Genomic DNA, 15,769 nt, shown 5'->3' with positions numbered 1-15,769 from the left:
GCTCCTGTCACTTCCATGCAGCAGAGCTGGACGCGACGCTGGAGGACTGTGGAGTACGCCGGACATGGAGGGTTTGTCGGGGTTAATAAATTGGTAATGAGGGACTTTGTTAGTGTTTTTTATTTCTAATAAAGGATTTTTCGGGTGTGTGTGTTTTTTAACTGTAATTTACAGATTAATCATGGAAGGAATCTCGGGGAGACGCCTGACATGATTAATCTAGGATTTAGTGGCAGCTATGGGCTGCCATTAACTCCTTATTACCCCGATTTGCCAACGCACTAGGGTAAATCGGGAAGAGCCGGGTACAGCCCCAGAACTGTCGCATATAATGTATGCGGCAATTCTGGGCGGCTGCTGACTGATATTGTTAGGGTGGGGGGCTCCCCATAACGTGGAGCTCCCCATCCTGAGAATACCAGCCTTCAGCCGTATGGCTTTATCTGGCTGGTATTAAAATTGGGGGGACCGCACGCCGTTTTTTTTAATTATTTAATTATTTAATTCACTGCACAGTATACACACACACACCGGCTGCTGTGATTGGGTGCAGTGAGACAGCTGTCACTCAGTGTGGGGGCGTGTCTCACTGCAACCAATCATAGGCGCCGAAAAGCAGGAAAGCAGAGAATACGAGATTGATTAATGAGCGGCCGGCTTTTTCAAAAGAGGAAAAGCCACCGGAGTTTAGTGAACAGCCGTGCAGCGCCGCGCCGGTGATCGGGGAACGGTAAATAAGAGAGAGGGGGGGGAACTGACCGACAGACTGTGAGAGGGGGACAGACAAGACAGAGCGAGACCGACCGACGGGAGATAGAATGAAAAAAAAAATGACCGACATCGTTAGTAAAAAGCACAAAACGTGCGTTTTGGACATCGGAGTGCCACACAATGTTTTACGTAAAATCTTTCATGTATTAATCTCAAAAAGTAACATACACCAGCTCTATCTCACTATTGGGTATGTGCCCTTAACATTTCCGCCATGAAAATTCATTCTGGTGTCATTTTGGAAGGTTTTCTGGTGAGTCCGTAAAAATGGCGTAAAACTCGGACAAAATTGTTCAGAGCTGTGACTTTTGAGTGATAAATGCTTCAAGGGGTCTTCCCCATGCTGTTGCCATGTCATTTGAGCACTCTTCTGAGACTTTTCTGACATTTTTAGGGTTTCTACAAGATGCCGGGGGGTCATTTCACAAAAATACTCGGGTCTCCCATAGGATAACATTGGGCTCGGTGCTCGGGCCGAGTACACGAGTATCTTGGGATGCTCGGCCCGAGCCTCGAGCACCCGAGCTTTTTAGTACTCGCTCATCACTACTAAGCACCCCTTAGTGCCACATGAAAGGCACCAAAGGGTGCTCCACTTTTTCTCCACTTTTTCTCCATTTTTTCTCCACTTTTTCTACATTTTTTCTCCACTTTTTCTACATTTTTTTCTCCATTATTTCTCCACTTTTTCTTCACTTTTTCTCCACTTTTTATCCATTTTTTCTCCACTTTTTCTCCACTTTTTCTCCACTTTTTCTCCACTTTTTCTCCATTTTTTTCTCCATTTTTTCTCCACTTATTCTCCACTTTTTCTCCACTTATTCTCCACTTTTTCTCCATTTTTTCTCCACTTATTCTCCACTTTTTCTCCACTTTTTCTTCACTTTTTCTCCACTTTTTATCCATTTTTTCTCCACTTTTTCTCCACTTTTTCTCCACTTTTTCTCCATTTTTTTCTCCACTTTTTCTCCACTTATTCTCCACTTTTTCTCCATTTTTTCTCCACTTATTCTCCACTTTTTCTCCACTTTTTCTTCACTTTTTCTCCACTTTTTCTCCATTTTTTCTCCACTTTTTCTCCACTTTTTCTCCACTTTTTCTCCATTTTTTTCTCCATTTTTTCTCCACTTATTCTCCACTTTTTCTCCACTTTTTCTCCACTTTTTCTCCATTTTTTCTCCACTTTTTGTCCACTTTTTCTCCACTTTTTCTCCATTTTTTCTCCACTTTTTCTCCACTTTTTCTCCATTTTTTTCTCCATTTTTTCTCCACTTATTCTCCACTTTTTCTCCACTTTTTCTCCACTTTTTCTCCACTTTTTCTACATTTTTTCTCCACTTTTTCTCCACTTTTTCTCCATTTTTTTCTCCATTTTTTCTCCACTTATTCTCCTCTTTTTCTCCATTTTTTTCTCCACTTATTCTCCACTTTTTCTCCACTTTTTCTACATTTTTTTCTACATTTTTTTCTACATTTTTTCTCCACTTTTTCTCCACTTTTTCTCCACTTTTTCTACATTTTTTCTCCATTTTTTTCTCCATTTTTTTTCTCCACTTATTCTCCACTCTTTCTCCACTTTTTCTCCACTTTTTCTCCATTTTTTCTCCACTTTTTCTCCACTTTTTCTTCATTTTTTCTCCACTTTTTCTCCACTTTTTCTACATTTTTTTCTCCATTTTTTCTCCACTTATTCTCCACTTTTTCTCCACTTTTTCTCCACTTTTTCTCCATTTTTTCTCCACTTTTTCTCCACTTTTTCTCCATTTTTTTCTCCATTTTTTTTCCACTTATTCTCCACTTTTTCTCCTTTTTTTCCCCACTTTTTCTCCACTTTTTCTACAATTTTTTCTCCACTTTTTCTCCACTTTTTCTACATTTTTTTCTCCATTTTTTCTCCATTTTTTCTCCACTTTTTCTCCACTTTTTCTCCATTTTTTTCTCCATTTTTTCTCCACTTATTCTCCACTTTTTCTCCACTTTTTCTCCACTTTTTCTCCATTTTTTCTCTACTTTTTCTCCACTTTTTCTCCATTTTTTTCTCCATTTTTTCTCCACTTATTCTCCACTTTTTCTCCTTTTTTTCCCCACTTTTTCTCCACTTTTTCTACATTTTTTTCTCCACTTTTTCTCCACTTTTTCTCCATTTTTTTCTCCATTTTTTCTCCATTTTTTCTCCACTTATTCTCCATTTTTTTCTCCATTTTTTCTCCACTTATTCTCCACTTTTTCTCCACTTTTTCTCCACTTTTTCTCCACCTTTTCTCCATTTTTTTCTCCATTTTTTCTCCACTTATTCTCCACTTTTTCTCCACTTTTTCTCCACTTTTTCTACATTTTGTCTCCACTTTTTCTCCACTTTTTCTCCACTTTTTATCCATTTTTTCTCCACTTTTTCTCCACTTTTTCTCCACTTTTTCTCCATTTTTTTCTCCATTTTTTCTCCACTTATTCTCCTCTTTTTCTCCATTTTTTTCTCCACTTATTCTCCACTTTTTCTCCACTTTTTCTCCACTTTTTCTACATTTTTTTCTCCATTTTTTTCTCCATTTTTTCTCCACTTTTTCTCCACTTTTTCTCCACTTTTTCTACATTTTTTCTCCATTTTTTTCTCCATTTTTTTCTCCACTTTTTCTCCACTTTTTCTCCACTTTTTCTACATTTTTTCTCCATTTTTTTCTCCATTTTTTTCTCCACTTATTCTCCACTTTTTCTCCACTTTTTCTCCACTTTTTCTCCATTTTTTCTCCACTTTTTCTCCACTTTTTCTCCATTTTTTCTCCACTTTTTCTCCACTTTTTCTCCATTTTTTTCTCCATTTTTTCTCCACTTATTCTCCACTTTTTCTCCTTTTTTTCTCCACTTTTTCTCCATTTTTTCTCCACTTTTTCTCCACTTTTTCTCCATTTTTTTCTCCATTTTTTCTCCACTTATTCTCCACTTTTTCTCCACTTTTTCTCCATTTTTTCTCCACTTTTTCTCCACTTTTTCTACATTTTTTCTCCACTTTTTCTCCACTTTTTCTCCATTTTTTTCTCCATTTTTTCTCCACTTATTCTCCACTTTTTCTCCACTTTTTCTCAACTTTTTCTCCATTTTTTCTCCACTTTTTCTCCATTTTTTTCTCCATTTTTTCTCCACTTATTCTCCACTTTTTCTCCACTTTTTCTCCACTTTTTCTACATTTTTTCTCCACTTTTTCTCCACTTTTTCTACATTTTTTTCTCCATTTTTTCTCCACTTTTTCTCCACTTTTTCTCCATTGTTTCTCCACTTTTTCTCCACTTTTTCTACATTTTTTTCTCCGTTTTTTCTCCACTTATTCTCCATTGTTTCTCCACTTTTTCTCCACTTTTTCTACATTTTTTTCTCCACTTATTCTCCACTTTTTCTCCACTTTTTCTACATTTTTTCTCCACTTTTTCTCCACTTTTTCTCCATTTTTTTCTCCATTTTTTCTCCACTTATTCTCCTCTTTTTCTCCATTTTTTTCTCCACTTATTCTCCACTTTTTCTCCACTTTTTCTACATTTTTTTCTCCATTTTTTTCTCCATTTTTTCTCCACTTTTTCTCCACTTTTTCTCCACTTTTTCTACATTTTTTCTCCATTTTTTTCTCCATTTTTTTCTCCACTTATTCTCCACTTTTTCTCCACTTTTTCTCCACTTTTTCTCCATTTTTTCTCCACTTTTTCTCCACTTTTTCTCCATTTTTTCTCCACTTTTTCTCCACTTTTTCTCCATTTTTTTCTTCATTTTTTCTCCACTTATTCTCCACTTTTTCTCCACTTTTTCTCCACTTTTTCTCCATTTTTTCTCCACTTTTTCTCCATTTTTTCTCCACTTTTTCTCCACTTTTTCTCCATTTTTTTCTCCATTTTTTCTCCACTTATTCTCCACTTTTTCTCCACTTTTTCTCCACTTTTTCTCCATTTTTTCTCCACTTTTTCTCCACTTTTTCTCCATTTTTTTCTCCATTTTTTCTCCACTTATTCTCCACTTTTTCTCCACTTTTTCTCCACTTTTTCTCCATTTTTTCTCCACTTTTTCTCCACTTTTTCTCCACTTTTTCTACATTTTTTCTCCACTTTTTCTCAACTTTTTCTCCATTTTTTCTCCACTTTTTCTCCACTTTTTCTCCATTTTTTTCTCCATTTTTTCTCCACTTATTCTCCACTTTTTCTCCACTTTTTCTCCACTTTTTCTAAATTTTTTCTCCACTTTTTCTCCACTTTTTCTCCATTTTTTTCTCCATTTTTTCTCCACTTTTTCTCCACTTTTTCTCCATTGTTTCTCCACTTTTTCTCCACTTTTTCTACATTTTTTTCTCCGTTTTTTCTCCTCTTATTCTCCATTGTTTCTCCACTTTTTCTCCACTTTTTCTACATTTTTTTCTCCACTTATTCTCCACTTTTTCTCCACTTTTTCTACATTTTTTCTCCACTTTTTCTCCACTTTTTCTCCATTTTTTTCTCCATTTTTTCTCCACTTATTCTCCTCTTTTTCTCCATTTTTTTCTCCACTTATTCTCCACTTTTTCTCCACTTTTTCTACATTTTTTTCTCCATTTTTTTCTCCATTTTTTCTCCACTTTTTCTCCACTTTTTCTCCATTGTTTCTCCACTTTTTCTCCACTTTTTCTACATTTTTTTCTCCATTTTTTCTCCACTTATTCTCCACTTTTTCTCCACTTTTTCTCCATTTTTTCTACACTTTTTCTACACTTTTTCTATGGTCGGTCTACCCATTAGCTCTGCCATGCATACTGTAGCTCTACACCTACTGCACATGTTACTTTATGATTGACATCTCTTTCGTACCAGAGCTGTCCAAGCCTACTCTGACCCCATATTTGTCATTACTATATTGTCCTTGTACTGTATTATGACATTTGTATCATGTGTTTCATTTCTTGCTGTGTTGCAATTTTTTGCTGCATCCCAATTGTACCTCTACATTGTTCGAGTTTATGTTATTGTTCTCTCACTCTTATGTGATACTGATTATTGTCATTTTTCATGATTACATGCAGATAAGTCCAATCTGACGAAGGCTCAGGCCGAAACGTCATTTGTAACTTGTTTTGGACAAAAACATATATGCTTATGAAAAAAAATGTTTTTCTTAATACGGACCAATAAAGAGTGATTTTGCATTACTATCCGTTGTGACTTACTGACTTAGTCTGGGAGATTTAGAGTGCCGAGGTTACTCACTAATTTTATCTATTATTACCTCTGAGCACCTATATACCAGTGAGTAGAGCTTCCTCTACAGTAGTTCTCCTGATTAGGCATGCCCTTACCTCATGAGCAGGGCATTGCAGCTTTGGTAGCAACCATTACGACATGGACTCTGCTGCTGTGGACCCGAGAAGAGTGAGTGCAGATTCATTGCACCCACACTCCTCACATGAAGGGTCCGCACTCCTAGAAAATGGGGGATACGTTCCCTGAGTGTCTCCCCCCCATATTCTAGACGGTCCAGAGTCGTCGTGGGACCCCTTTATTTTTTTTCTTACAATAAATTGGTGAAAGAGGAAATGTTTTGGGGACTGTTTTTTCAAATAAATTTCTTTTGTCGATTTTTTTTTTTTTGTTAGTACTGACAGTTTATGATGTTGGGTATCTAATAGACGCCATGACATCACAAACTGCTGGGCTTGATCTCAGGTGACTTTACAGCTAGTATCAACCCGATTTATTACCCCGTTTGCCACTGCACCAGGGCACGGGATGAGCTGGGGTGAAGCGCCAGGATTGGCGCATCTAGTGGATGCGCCACGTCTGGGGTGCATGTGGCCTGCTATTTTTAGGCTGTGAAGACCCAATAACTATGGACCTTCCCACCCTGAGAATACCAGACCACAGCTGTCCGCTTTACCTTGGCTGGTGATCCAATTTGGGGGGGACCCTACTTTTATTGTGTAATTATTAATATTTATAAAATAATTATAAAAAAGAGCCTGAGGGGACCTCCACATTGGATCCCCAACCACGGTAAAGCTGCCAGCTGTGGTTTTCAGGCTACAGCCGTCTGCTTTACCCTAGCTGGCTATCAAAAATGGGGGGACCCAACGTCATTTTTTTTTTTAACTATTTTTTAAATAGAAAAAATTAATGGGCTTCCCTGTATTTTGATTGCCAACCAAGGTAACGGCAGGCAGATGGGGGTGGCAACCCATAGCTGTCTGCTTTATCTGCGCTGAGAATCAAAAATACCGCGGAGCGCTACGTCATTTTTTAAAGATTTATTTTTACAGCACTGTGATGTCCAGCAATCAAAATACAGGGAAGCCCATTTTGTTTTTAGTTATTTAAATAAATAATTAAAAAAAATATATATGGGCTCCTGCTGCATTTTTTGTATTGCTAGCTAAGGGTAATCCAAGCAGCTACTGGCTGTTAACCCCCACTGCTTGATGTTACCTTCACTGGCAATGGAAAATCCAGGGAAGCATTTTTTATTTTTTTTGCCAAAAAACTACAAAAAAAGGACGTGAGCTTCGCCATATTTTTGTATGCTAGCCAGGTATAGCAGGCAGGTGCTGGAAGAGTTGGATACAGCGCCAGAAGATGGCGCTTCTATGAAAATGTCATTTTCTGAGGCGGCTGCAGACTGCAATTCGCAGCAGTGGGGCCCAGAAAGTTCAGGTCAACCTGTGCTGCGGATTCCAATCCCCAGCTGCCTAGTTGTGAAATTCATGAAATAATAAAAAAAGGGCTTCCCTTTATTTTTGGTTCCCAGCCGGGTACAAATAGGCAACTGGGGGTTGGGGGCAGCCGTACCTGCCTGCTGTACCTGGCTAGCATACAAAAATATGGCGAAGCCCACATAATTTTTTCAGGGGGCTAAAAACCTCTGCATACAGTCCTGGATGGAGTATGCTGAGCCTTGTAGTTCTGCAGCTGCTGTCTGTCTGGAGAAGAGCAGACAGCATACTCCATCCAGGACTGTATGCAGAATTTTTTTGCCCACGAAAAAAAATGACGTGGGCTTCGCCATATTTTTGTATGCTAGCCAGGTACAGCAGGCAGCCACGGGCTGCCTCCAACCCCCAGTTGCCTATTTGTACCCGGCTGGGAACCAAAAATATAGGGAAACCCGTTTTTTTTTAATTATTTCACTTATTTCATGAAATAATTAAAAAACAAATGACGTGGGCTTCGCCCCATTTTTGTGTCCAGCCAGGTACAACTAGGTAGCTGGGGATTGGAATCCGCAGCACAGGCTAGCCCGAGGTTTCTGGGCGCCTCTGCTGCGGATTTCAGTCCGCAGCCGTCCCAGAAAATGGCGCTCTCATAGAAGCGCCATCATCTGGCGCTGTATCCAACTCTTCCAACAGCCCTGGAGCTGGGTGGCTTGTTGGGTAATCATGAGTTAATACTGGCTTTGTTTTACTAGCCAGTATTAAGCCAGAGATTCTTAATGTCAGGCACGTTTGACCCGGCCATTAAGAATCTCCAATAAAGGGTTAAAGAAAAACACCACACAGAGAAAAAATACTTTAATAGAAATAAATACACAGACACATTAGAGACTCCATCTTTATTACCCCCTGTCAGCCCTCCACGATCCTGCTCTTCTGTCTTCTTTCTAGTGTAGTAGTAGTGACGATTGTAGTGAGGAAGGATGAGGTTCACCAGCCCATCACTTGGGGCTGGGGAACCTCATCCTCACTACAATGCTCACTACAATCGTGCAGCCTTCACTACGTGAGTGATCAGTGCTGGCTGTCAGCGGTAACAGCGGTAACGCTGACAGATGCGTTACCATAGCAATGGTGCTCTCAGAGCCACGGTTAGCGGTGACGTCACCGCTAACTGTGTTGCTATGGCAACGGTGATCTCTGTTAATGACCGGCTGTGTCAGCCGGTCCCTAACGGAACGGGGAGTCGACCGTGTGCTAGAGCATGTCGCCGGTACACGGCGATACACATATGTGCACCGTGTACCGGAGAGATGCACTCGCAGGTCCTACATGACTCGTCATAGTCATGTTTCCAGTCTGTAGCCAATGAGATAATAGCCACGTGACTGGTCACATGGCTATTTTGATGTCACGATAGGTCCTGCATCTCTGCTGGCAGTGCCAGTCGCCGGGAGGATTCAGTGATCATCGGATGGAATAGCGGCAGGAGACAGAGTGCAGAAGGGATCGCGGGGACCGGTAAGTGTTATGGCAATGTTTATTAACTGTTTGTGTACATTTATCATGCATTTTTATGTGTTTGTTATTGCCTCCCATTATAGCCTATTGGTTCGAGTTCGGTTCGTCGAACGTTCGACGAACCGAACTCGAACGGGAGCTCCGTTCGGCGAACCGACCTCGAGCCGAACCGGGACCAGTTCGCTCATCTCTACCGCAGACACAAAAAGCAGCAGAATTCAGTAAAACTACCCTGTAAACCTAAAAGCAGAGCAACAACTTTTAAATCACAGCAAATCTGCCATTCATGATCTTTATATTTCACAATTTTTTTTTTGTTTGCTTTTATTGTAAACTTTGCACACACAAAGCAGAAGTTATCAGGATGGTTTATGCAACAACAACGACGTTGAGCACTTGCCATTTTGCTATTTCGCTGTAATTAAAGAAGACGAGAATTTTAAAAGGGTCTCACCAACGCTAAGAAATACACCAGAGCTCTATGATTGCACATTTATATACCATTCAGACATTTCACTCATTCCCAAGCTTTACATATCATTGCGCAATACCATTTCATTGAGCAATACCGCGGAAGCCTGCTAAATCCCATTACGCAATATCAATCATATAGGACGGCTGCCCTCTGGTGATTGTTTATAGCTTTTTACCATGGATATTAGACCAAAATGAATACTATCACATGCTTAGTCGGTGATTCAATCATTTCAAACCAAAAAACAAAAGAGGGATTGCGGTATGTTTAAAAATGTTTAAAAAATCTGAAATATCTAAATAATCTTACGTGATACACCATTTCTGACAGTATATTTGTAATCTGGAGGCAAAAATACATATGATTTGGTATATTACAAACCAAATGCAATTTTGTTGTTGACAAGTGTAATGTTTGCAAATACCTCCGTTTAGAAATGAAGTACAAGACATTGCATCTTAGGGTACTTTCACACTTGCGTTGTTTTCCTTCCATTACAATCCGCCCTTTTGGAAAACAGCGGAATCCGTTAACGGATTCCGCTGTTTCGCATAAACTTGTATGGTTGACGGATTGCACCAAAAGGACCTGCGTTGCTTCCGCTGGGCGACGCTCCGTTGCTTCCGCCTAGCGGGAGGAACGCAGCATGTAACGTTGTTTTAAGCAGCGGAATCCTCTGGATTTCACTGCGCATGCTCTTTTTTTTTTTTTTTTTAAATCACAAACTTTATTTTGGCTTGCGGTGGCCGAACGTTCAGCTGAGCGCCCGGCTGTCGGCAAGTGACAGCGCTCAGCTGAGCGCCCGCCCGCCGGCATGCCCGGTCGCCGGCAAGTGACAGCACACAGCTGATCACCCGGCGGTCGGCTGCAGGGAGCGATCAGCTGATCACCCGGCGGCCGGCTGCAGGGAGCGATCAGCTGATCACCCGGCGGCCGGCTGCAGGGAGCGATCAGCTGATCACCCGGCGTCCGGCTGCAGGGAGCGATCAGCTGATCATACGGCGTCCGGCTGCAGGGAGCGATCAGCTGATCACCCGGCGGCCGGCTGCAGGGAGCGATCAGCTGATCACCCGGCGGCCGGCTGCAGGGAGCGATCAGCTGATCACCCGGCGGCTGGCTACTGGAGCAATCAGCTGATCATTCACAATAGTCTGCCGCCGGCAAAACTGTAAAAAAAAAAAAAAAAAAAAAAAAATAAAAACGGATTCCGTTGTTTTGCAGCATTCGTTGCATCCGTTAAGATACCAGTTGGGAAATGGGAATACCCCTTTAAAGTAACAGCATCCTTTTGAATCCTGATTATTTTGCCAATATTGTTTTGGCTCCTTTTGAGCATTGTTCACAAAATCACTATAAAGCCTGAGACACACATCTGTGCCGCCGGCACGTGTTTGTCATTTTTTACACGTACCGGCGGCACAGAGACACGTTAAGCAATGCTACCCTATTGTAGCAGGCACACACATGTAAAACCACACGGAACGTGTGTCCATGTGCGTTTGTACGTGTGTGTGTTTTCAAAGCGCTGACATGTCAGTGTGTTCTCCCGCAGCACGGGTGTCACACGGCCTGCACCCGTACCACACGGGTGTAGTGTGGATGCGGTCCCGTGTGACACGCGCCGGAGCAAACACACGTGTCAGTGAAAAAAAAACAAAACATTTACTCACCTTCTCCAGCCCTCCTGCCTCTGCCGCTGCTGCCTCTTGCTGCCGACCGCCGCTCATTATTCTCATTTAATATTCACTTCACTGCCTGGCAGCAGCAGCAGCGGGGAGTCGGGAGGGCTGGAGTCCGAAGATCAGCACCACAGACAGCAGCGCGGACAGCAGGAAGGACCAGGTGAGTATGTAAATTACCGGTTCTACGTGTGCTATCGCGGATAGCACACGTAGAACACACGTGTCACGCACGTACCAGAGACACGTACTTACCTGCACGCAACACGCAGGGGAAATACGTGTCTCTCGGCACGTGCGTGAATTTCACGTGAGTGTGGCAGAGGCCTAAGAGAAAGCAGTATATAATACAGGCCAACAGAATATAGTAACAATATTAATATATAAAAAGTCTCCATAATAGCATATTATAGGATAAATTAAATTATAAGTACACATCAAGAGAAAGAAAAATAAAAATCACTAAAAGGGAATGTATATTAGTACTTTTTAGCGCCTGCTGAAAATTTGCAGTGAACCCTCTAACTGGGTATTGTTACTTTTGAGTGGCAGCTAAAAGCTTGCCATGGAAACATCTAAATACATATCGGTACTTTTGAGTGCCTGCTAAAAGTTTGCCAATGAAACATCTAACTGAATATGGGTACTTTTGAGTGCCTACTAAAAAAGTTGTCAGTGAGCTATCTAAATAGGTATTGGTACTTTTTGGAGCCTGGTAATAATTTCCCATTGAACCATCTAACTCGTCGTAGGTACTTTTGACTGCCTGCTAAAAATTTAGCAGTGAACCATCTAAGTAGATATTGGTACTTTATAGTGTGTGCTAAAAATTTACCAGTGAACCATCTAACTAAGAATTGGTACTTTAAAGTGCCTGCTAAAAAATTGCCAGTGAACCATCTAACTAGGTGCTGGTACTGTTTTGAGTGCCAGCTAGAACTTGCCAGTGACCCATCTAACTAGGTATTGGTACTTTAGAGTACTTGCTAAAACGTTGCCAGGGAAACATCTAAATACGTATTGGTGCTTTTGAGTGCCTGCTAAAAAGTTGCCATTGATCAATCCAACTAGGTATTGGTACATCTGTGGTCCATCTACAACTTCATCGTCATACTCTCTGTTGTCTCACTTCTCGCCCTGACAGGCATCCGCCTCCTCTTCCTGACCTGACATCACAGTACACTACTCATGTGCATTAGGAATAATAATAATAATAATAATAATAAAAAAAATCTTTATTTATAGTGCACCAACATATTCTGCAGTGCTTTACAATTCAGGAGGTTCATATACAAACAAATAACAGTTATAGAAAATACAATAATTAGAGAAAAAAGAAGACAACCCTGCTAGTGAGAGCTTACAATCTACAATGAGGTGAGGGGGGGACAAGGTACAAGTGCTTATTTACAATGACAATCCAGCCATCTCAAAGAAATGGTGGATAGATAAAGGCTGTCTGAACCAGTAAGCCAAAACTTTGAGATGCTTTTGGGTGTGGTGGAGTTTGACGGGGAGTTATGTTCTGAGAAGTTGTGGAGGGACTATGCGAATTTAGTTTGGCTAGGGAGTGTGATAGGCCACCCTAAAAAGATGTGTTTTTAGGGAACATCTGAAGCCTAGTAAGTTGTGGTTCTAAGTGTCATCATCATCACCTCCCCCCAGGGGTTCACATCTGTTGATGAGTGTCCCACTCAGACCCTACTTTGTCTGTGCTCAGATCCAACTGACAAAGACTTTAGGTATCGGTGAAGATTCTTTCCTCCTATTTATTCTGTGAATCTTTGCAGCAGACCTCTGATGCCCATGGGATAGAATGTGTGAACAGCTCTGTAGACTCGCCATTGTGTGATTCCCCACAGTCAGTTTGATGATTGGAGAGTTATGATGCCGGGATTGACAAGTGTAATTGGGGTGGCACCTCTGAGGAATGAACTGTGTGTGATGTTGAGGTGCAGGAAGAGGAGGAGAGGCCAATTAATGCAGCGTTTGCCATCGACGCTAGCACATGATGGTTCTGGTTCTCATTTACAAGTGAAAGCGATGTGCAGTTTCCAAGGAAATGAAGTGGAGTAGCCCATCTAGTAAGAGAAGCTGTTCGCATTTCTCTTGGGAAAGGATAAGCCAGTGTTTGCTCAGTAGAACTTTGGCTAAGTCAGGCACCTCATCTACCTTCTCCATCTTCTCTGCTGAGCTTCTTAGCTGCGTGCCTCGGAGTTCGCATAAAGTGAACCAACATTATTTCCTCCTGTACATGAAAAAGCTAAGTGCTTGAATTTCACCATATCCAATCTGTTGGCCACAGAGATGCTGGCTTACTGCCTGGTGTATACAGACGGTTTCCAAAACCTGATGGCAGTGGCAGTCCTCTAGTATCATTTGCTCAGTCGCCATTACTTCTCAAATAAAGCTATGCCTGCGCTACACAGATAACATTACCTCTTAAATGAAAAAATCTGTGTCTCCCAGAGTGCATTTCAATACTGACACCTGGATGAGCAAGCATAGCCACTGGCGTTACATCTCGCTGACTAGGCACTGGGTTACTCTGGTGCCTGCGGGGGCAGGTGGGGAAGGGGCTGCTTCCCACGTCTTGAAATTCTCAAGGCTTGCAGGACAAACCTCTGAATCTACCGCTTCCTCCACTGCTTCTGCTTCCTCCACCTCCTCTAGGACCTCCACCTGTGCCCTCATCCTCTCCCTTAATATATATGGTGCAAAATTATAACAAAGTTTATTAGAATGCATGATTAAAATGATACACAAACAATCAGAGCCATGATTAAAAAGGTTAAAACCACATGGAAGGGTAATGGCGCTATGGTACTCTGAGTTCCTTGAAATAACACTAGATGCAAGGTTACAAAGGAAATGGAAAACCTCTGAAAGGTAAACAGCAATATTCAATACGTTCATATAATTCAGTACATTCAATCACAATGTAATGATTACTAATGAGATCAAATTAGATCAAGTGCTATGAATCAATTATGACTGAGTATTTATATCTACCAAAGTGCATGTGCCAAATAGGGACAGTGAGTCATAGCAAATACTATGGGAATGATGGTGTAACGATTACCATAAGAAGTTTAAAGTTGTCAAAGACAAGGAAGGCTCCCAGAGGAATAGTGCCACCCAACCTGCCCTAAAGCCATCCTCCAACATACGTTTCGCTAAACGGTAATTCACAGTGGCTCCAGCTTCATCGCCTTTCCCTGATGAAGTTGGCTTATGGTAACAGACAAACTGGTAGTGTAGGTACAGGAGCCAAGGAACAAATGGAGGAGGAAAATGTGATGGACGAAAAATCTCAAGAGATGAAGAAGATATTTATCCCATCTCTGTTGTCCATGGTTGGTGGGATTAGATGGAGGAGGCAAGCTTGAGCGTTACCTCACCACCAAATTTACATGTACTTGGACCTCATGGAACCATATGACACATGAGCGCCTTCTTGCTGCACTATCTACAACATGATGTCAGTATTGTTAGGATTAGAAATAGTGCTGACTACTGGGTTGCCACTCGGTTAGCTCCACGGTACAAGCATAAATTTAGCAAGATCAAGTCTGACACATAGTTAGATGGTGCAGGAGTATCTAGAGCTCAATATCAATGCGATAAAGTGGGTTTGGACCCTTTTGCATTTTCGTCTTCAAAAATGGAAAAGTGGCCTCAGCTCACCAATCACGCTTTTGAAGTTTTGGCATGCCCTGCAGCCAGCGTTCTCTCAGATCGTGTCTTCAGTGCTGCTGCCTATGTACTGATGGATAAGCCCATCCGGCTGTACCCTCAAATTTTATATCGCCTAGATGAGCAAGTAATGGATGTCCAATGACTTTGTCACCCCAGTTCCAGACTGTGCAGACTAGGCGATGTTGCCAGGGCTCTGGGAGCACCAACTCCGCACCTGTCTGTCATCTTGCTGTCGCAATGTTGCTACTAATTTAGATGTCTGACCTTAATATTTAGATATGTGGAGACTCCAAGTAGGGTCTCCAAATTGTCTTTTGCCTTTACTGAGAGCAACAGGCCTAATCCCATCCCTCTTTCACCTTTTTATTTAAAAAATGGAAATTCCTGACCACATCTTGTCTGTTGCATGGACCATACCTGACTGCCTGACTGCTGTGCAAAGACACTATGGAGTAATGGGGGAGGGCAATTAAGGCCATTTTCCTGCTGTCTGTCTGAAATGGTTTTAAATATCAAGACTTCAAGATGGGTCTCCAAGTTGTGTCTTGTCTGTACTGGCAGGGATAAGGGAGCAACAGGTATAATCCTGCCACTCATCCACCTCTTGATTTTAAAAATGAAAATGCCAGGCCACATCCTGTGTGTTGCATGTACCTTACCTGACTGTTGTGCAAATTTTCTATGGGGCAATGGGGAAGGGGAGGGACAATTGATGTCACTGTCCTGCTGTCTGCTTGAAATGTTTTTAAATATCAAGACTCCAAGACTCCAAGATGGATCTCAAAGTTGTATCTTGTCTGCACTGGCAAGGGCGTGAGATCAACAGGCCTAATCCTATCACTCATACACCTGTTGATTTTAAAAATGGAAATGGAGGGTCAGATCCTGTGTTGAATGGACCATACCTGACAGCGGTGTAAAGACACTATGGGGCAATGAAGGGGAGTCAATTAATACCACTGTCCTGCTGTCTGTCTG

This window comes from Anomaloglossus baeobatrachus, chromosome 3 (genome assembly GCF_048569485.1).
Source record: "Anomaloglossus baeobatrachus isolate aAnoBae1 chromosome 3, aAnoBae1.hap1, whole genome shotgun sequence".
Taxonomy (NCBI): Eukaryota; Metazoa; Chordata; class Amphibia; order Anura; family Aromobatidae; genus Anomaloglossus; species Anomaloglossus baeobatrachus.
This window is presented reverse-complemented; position numbering follows the sequence as displayed.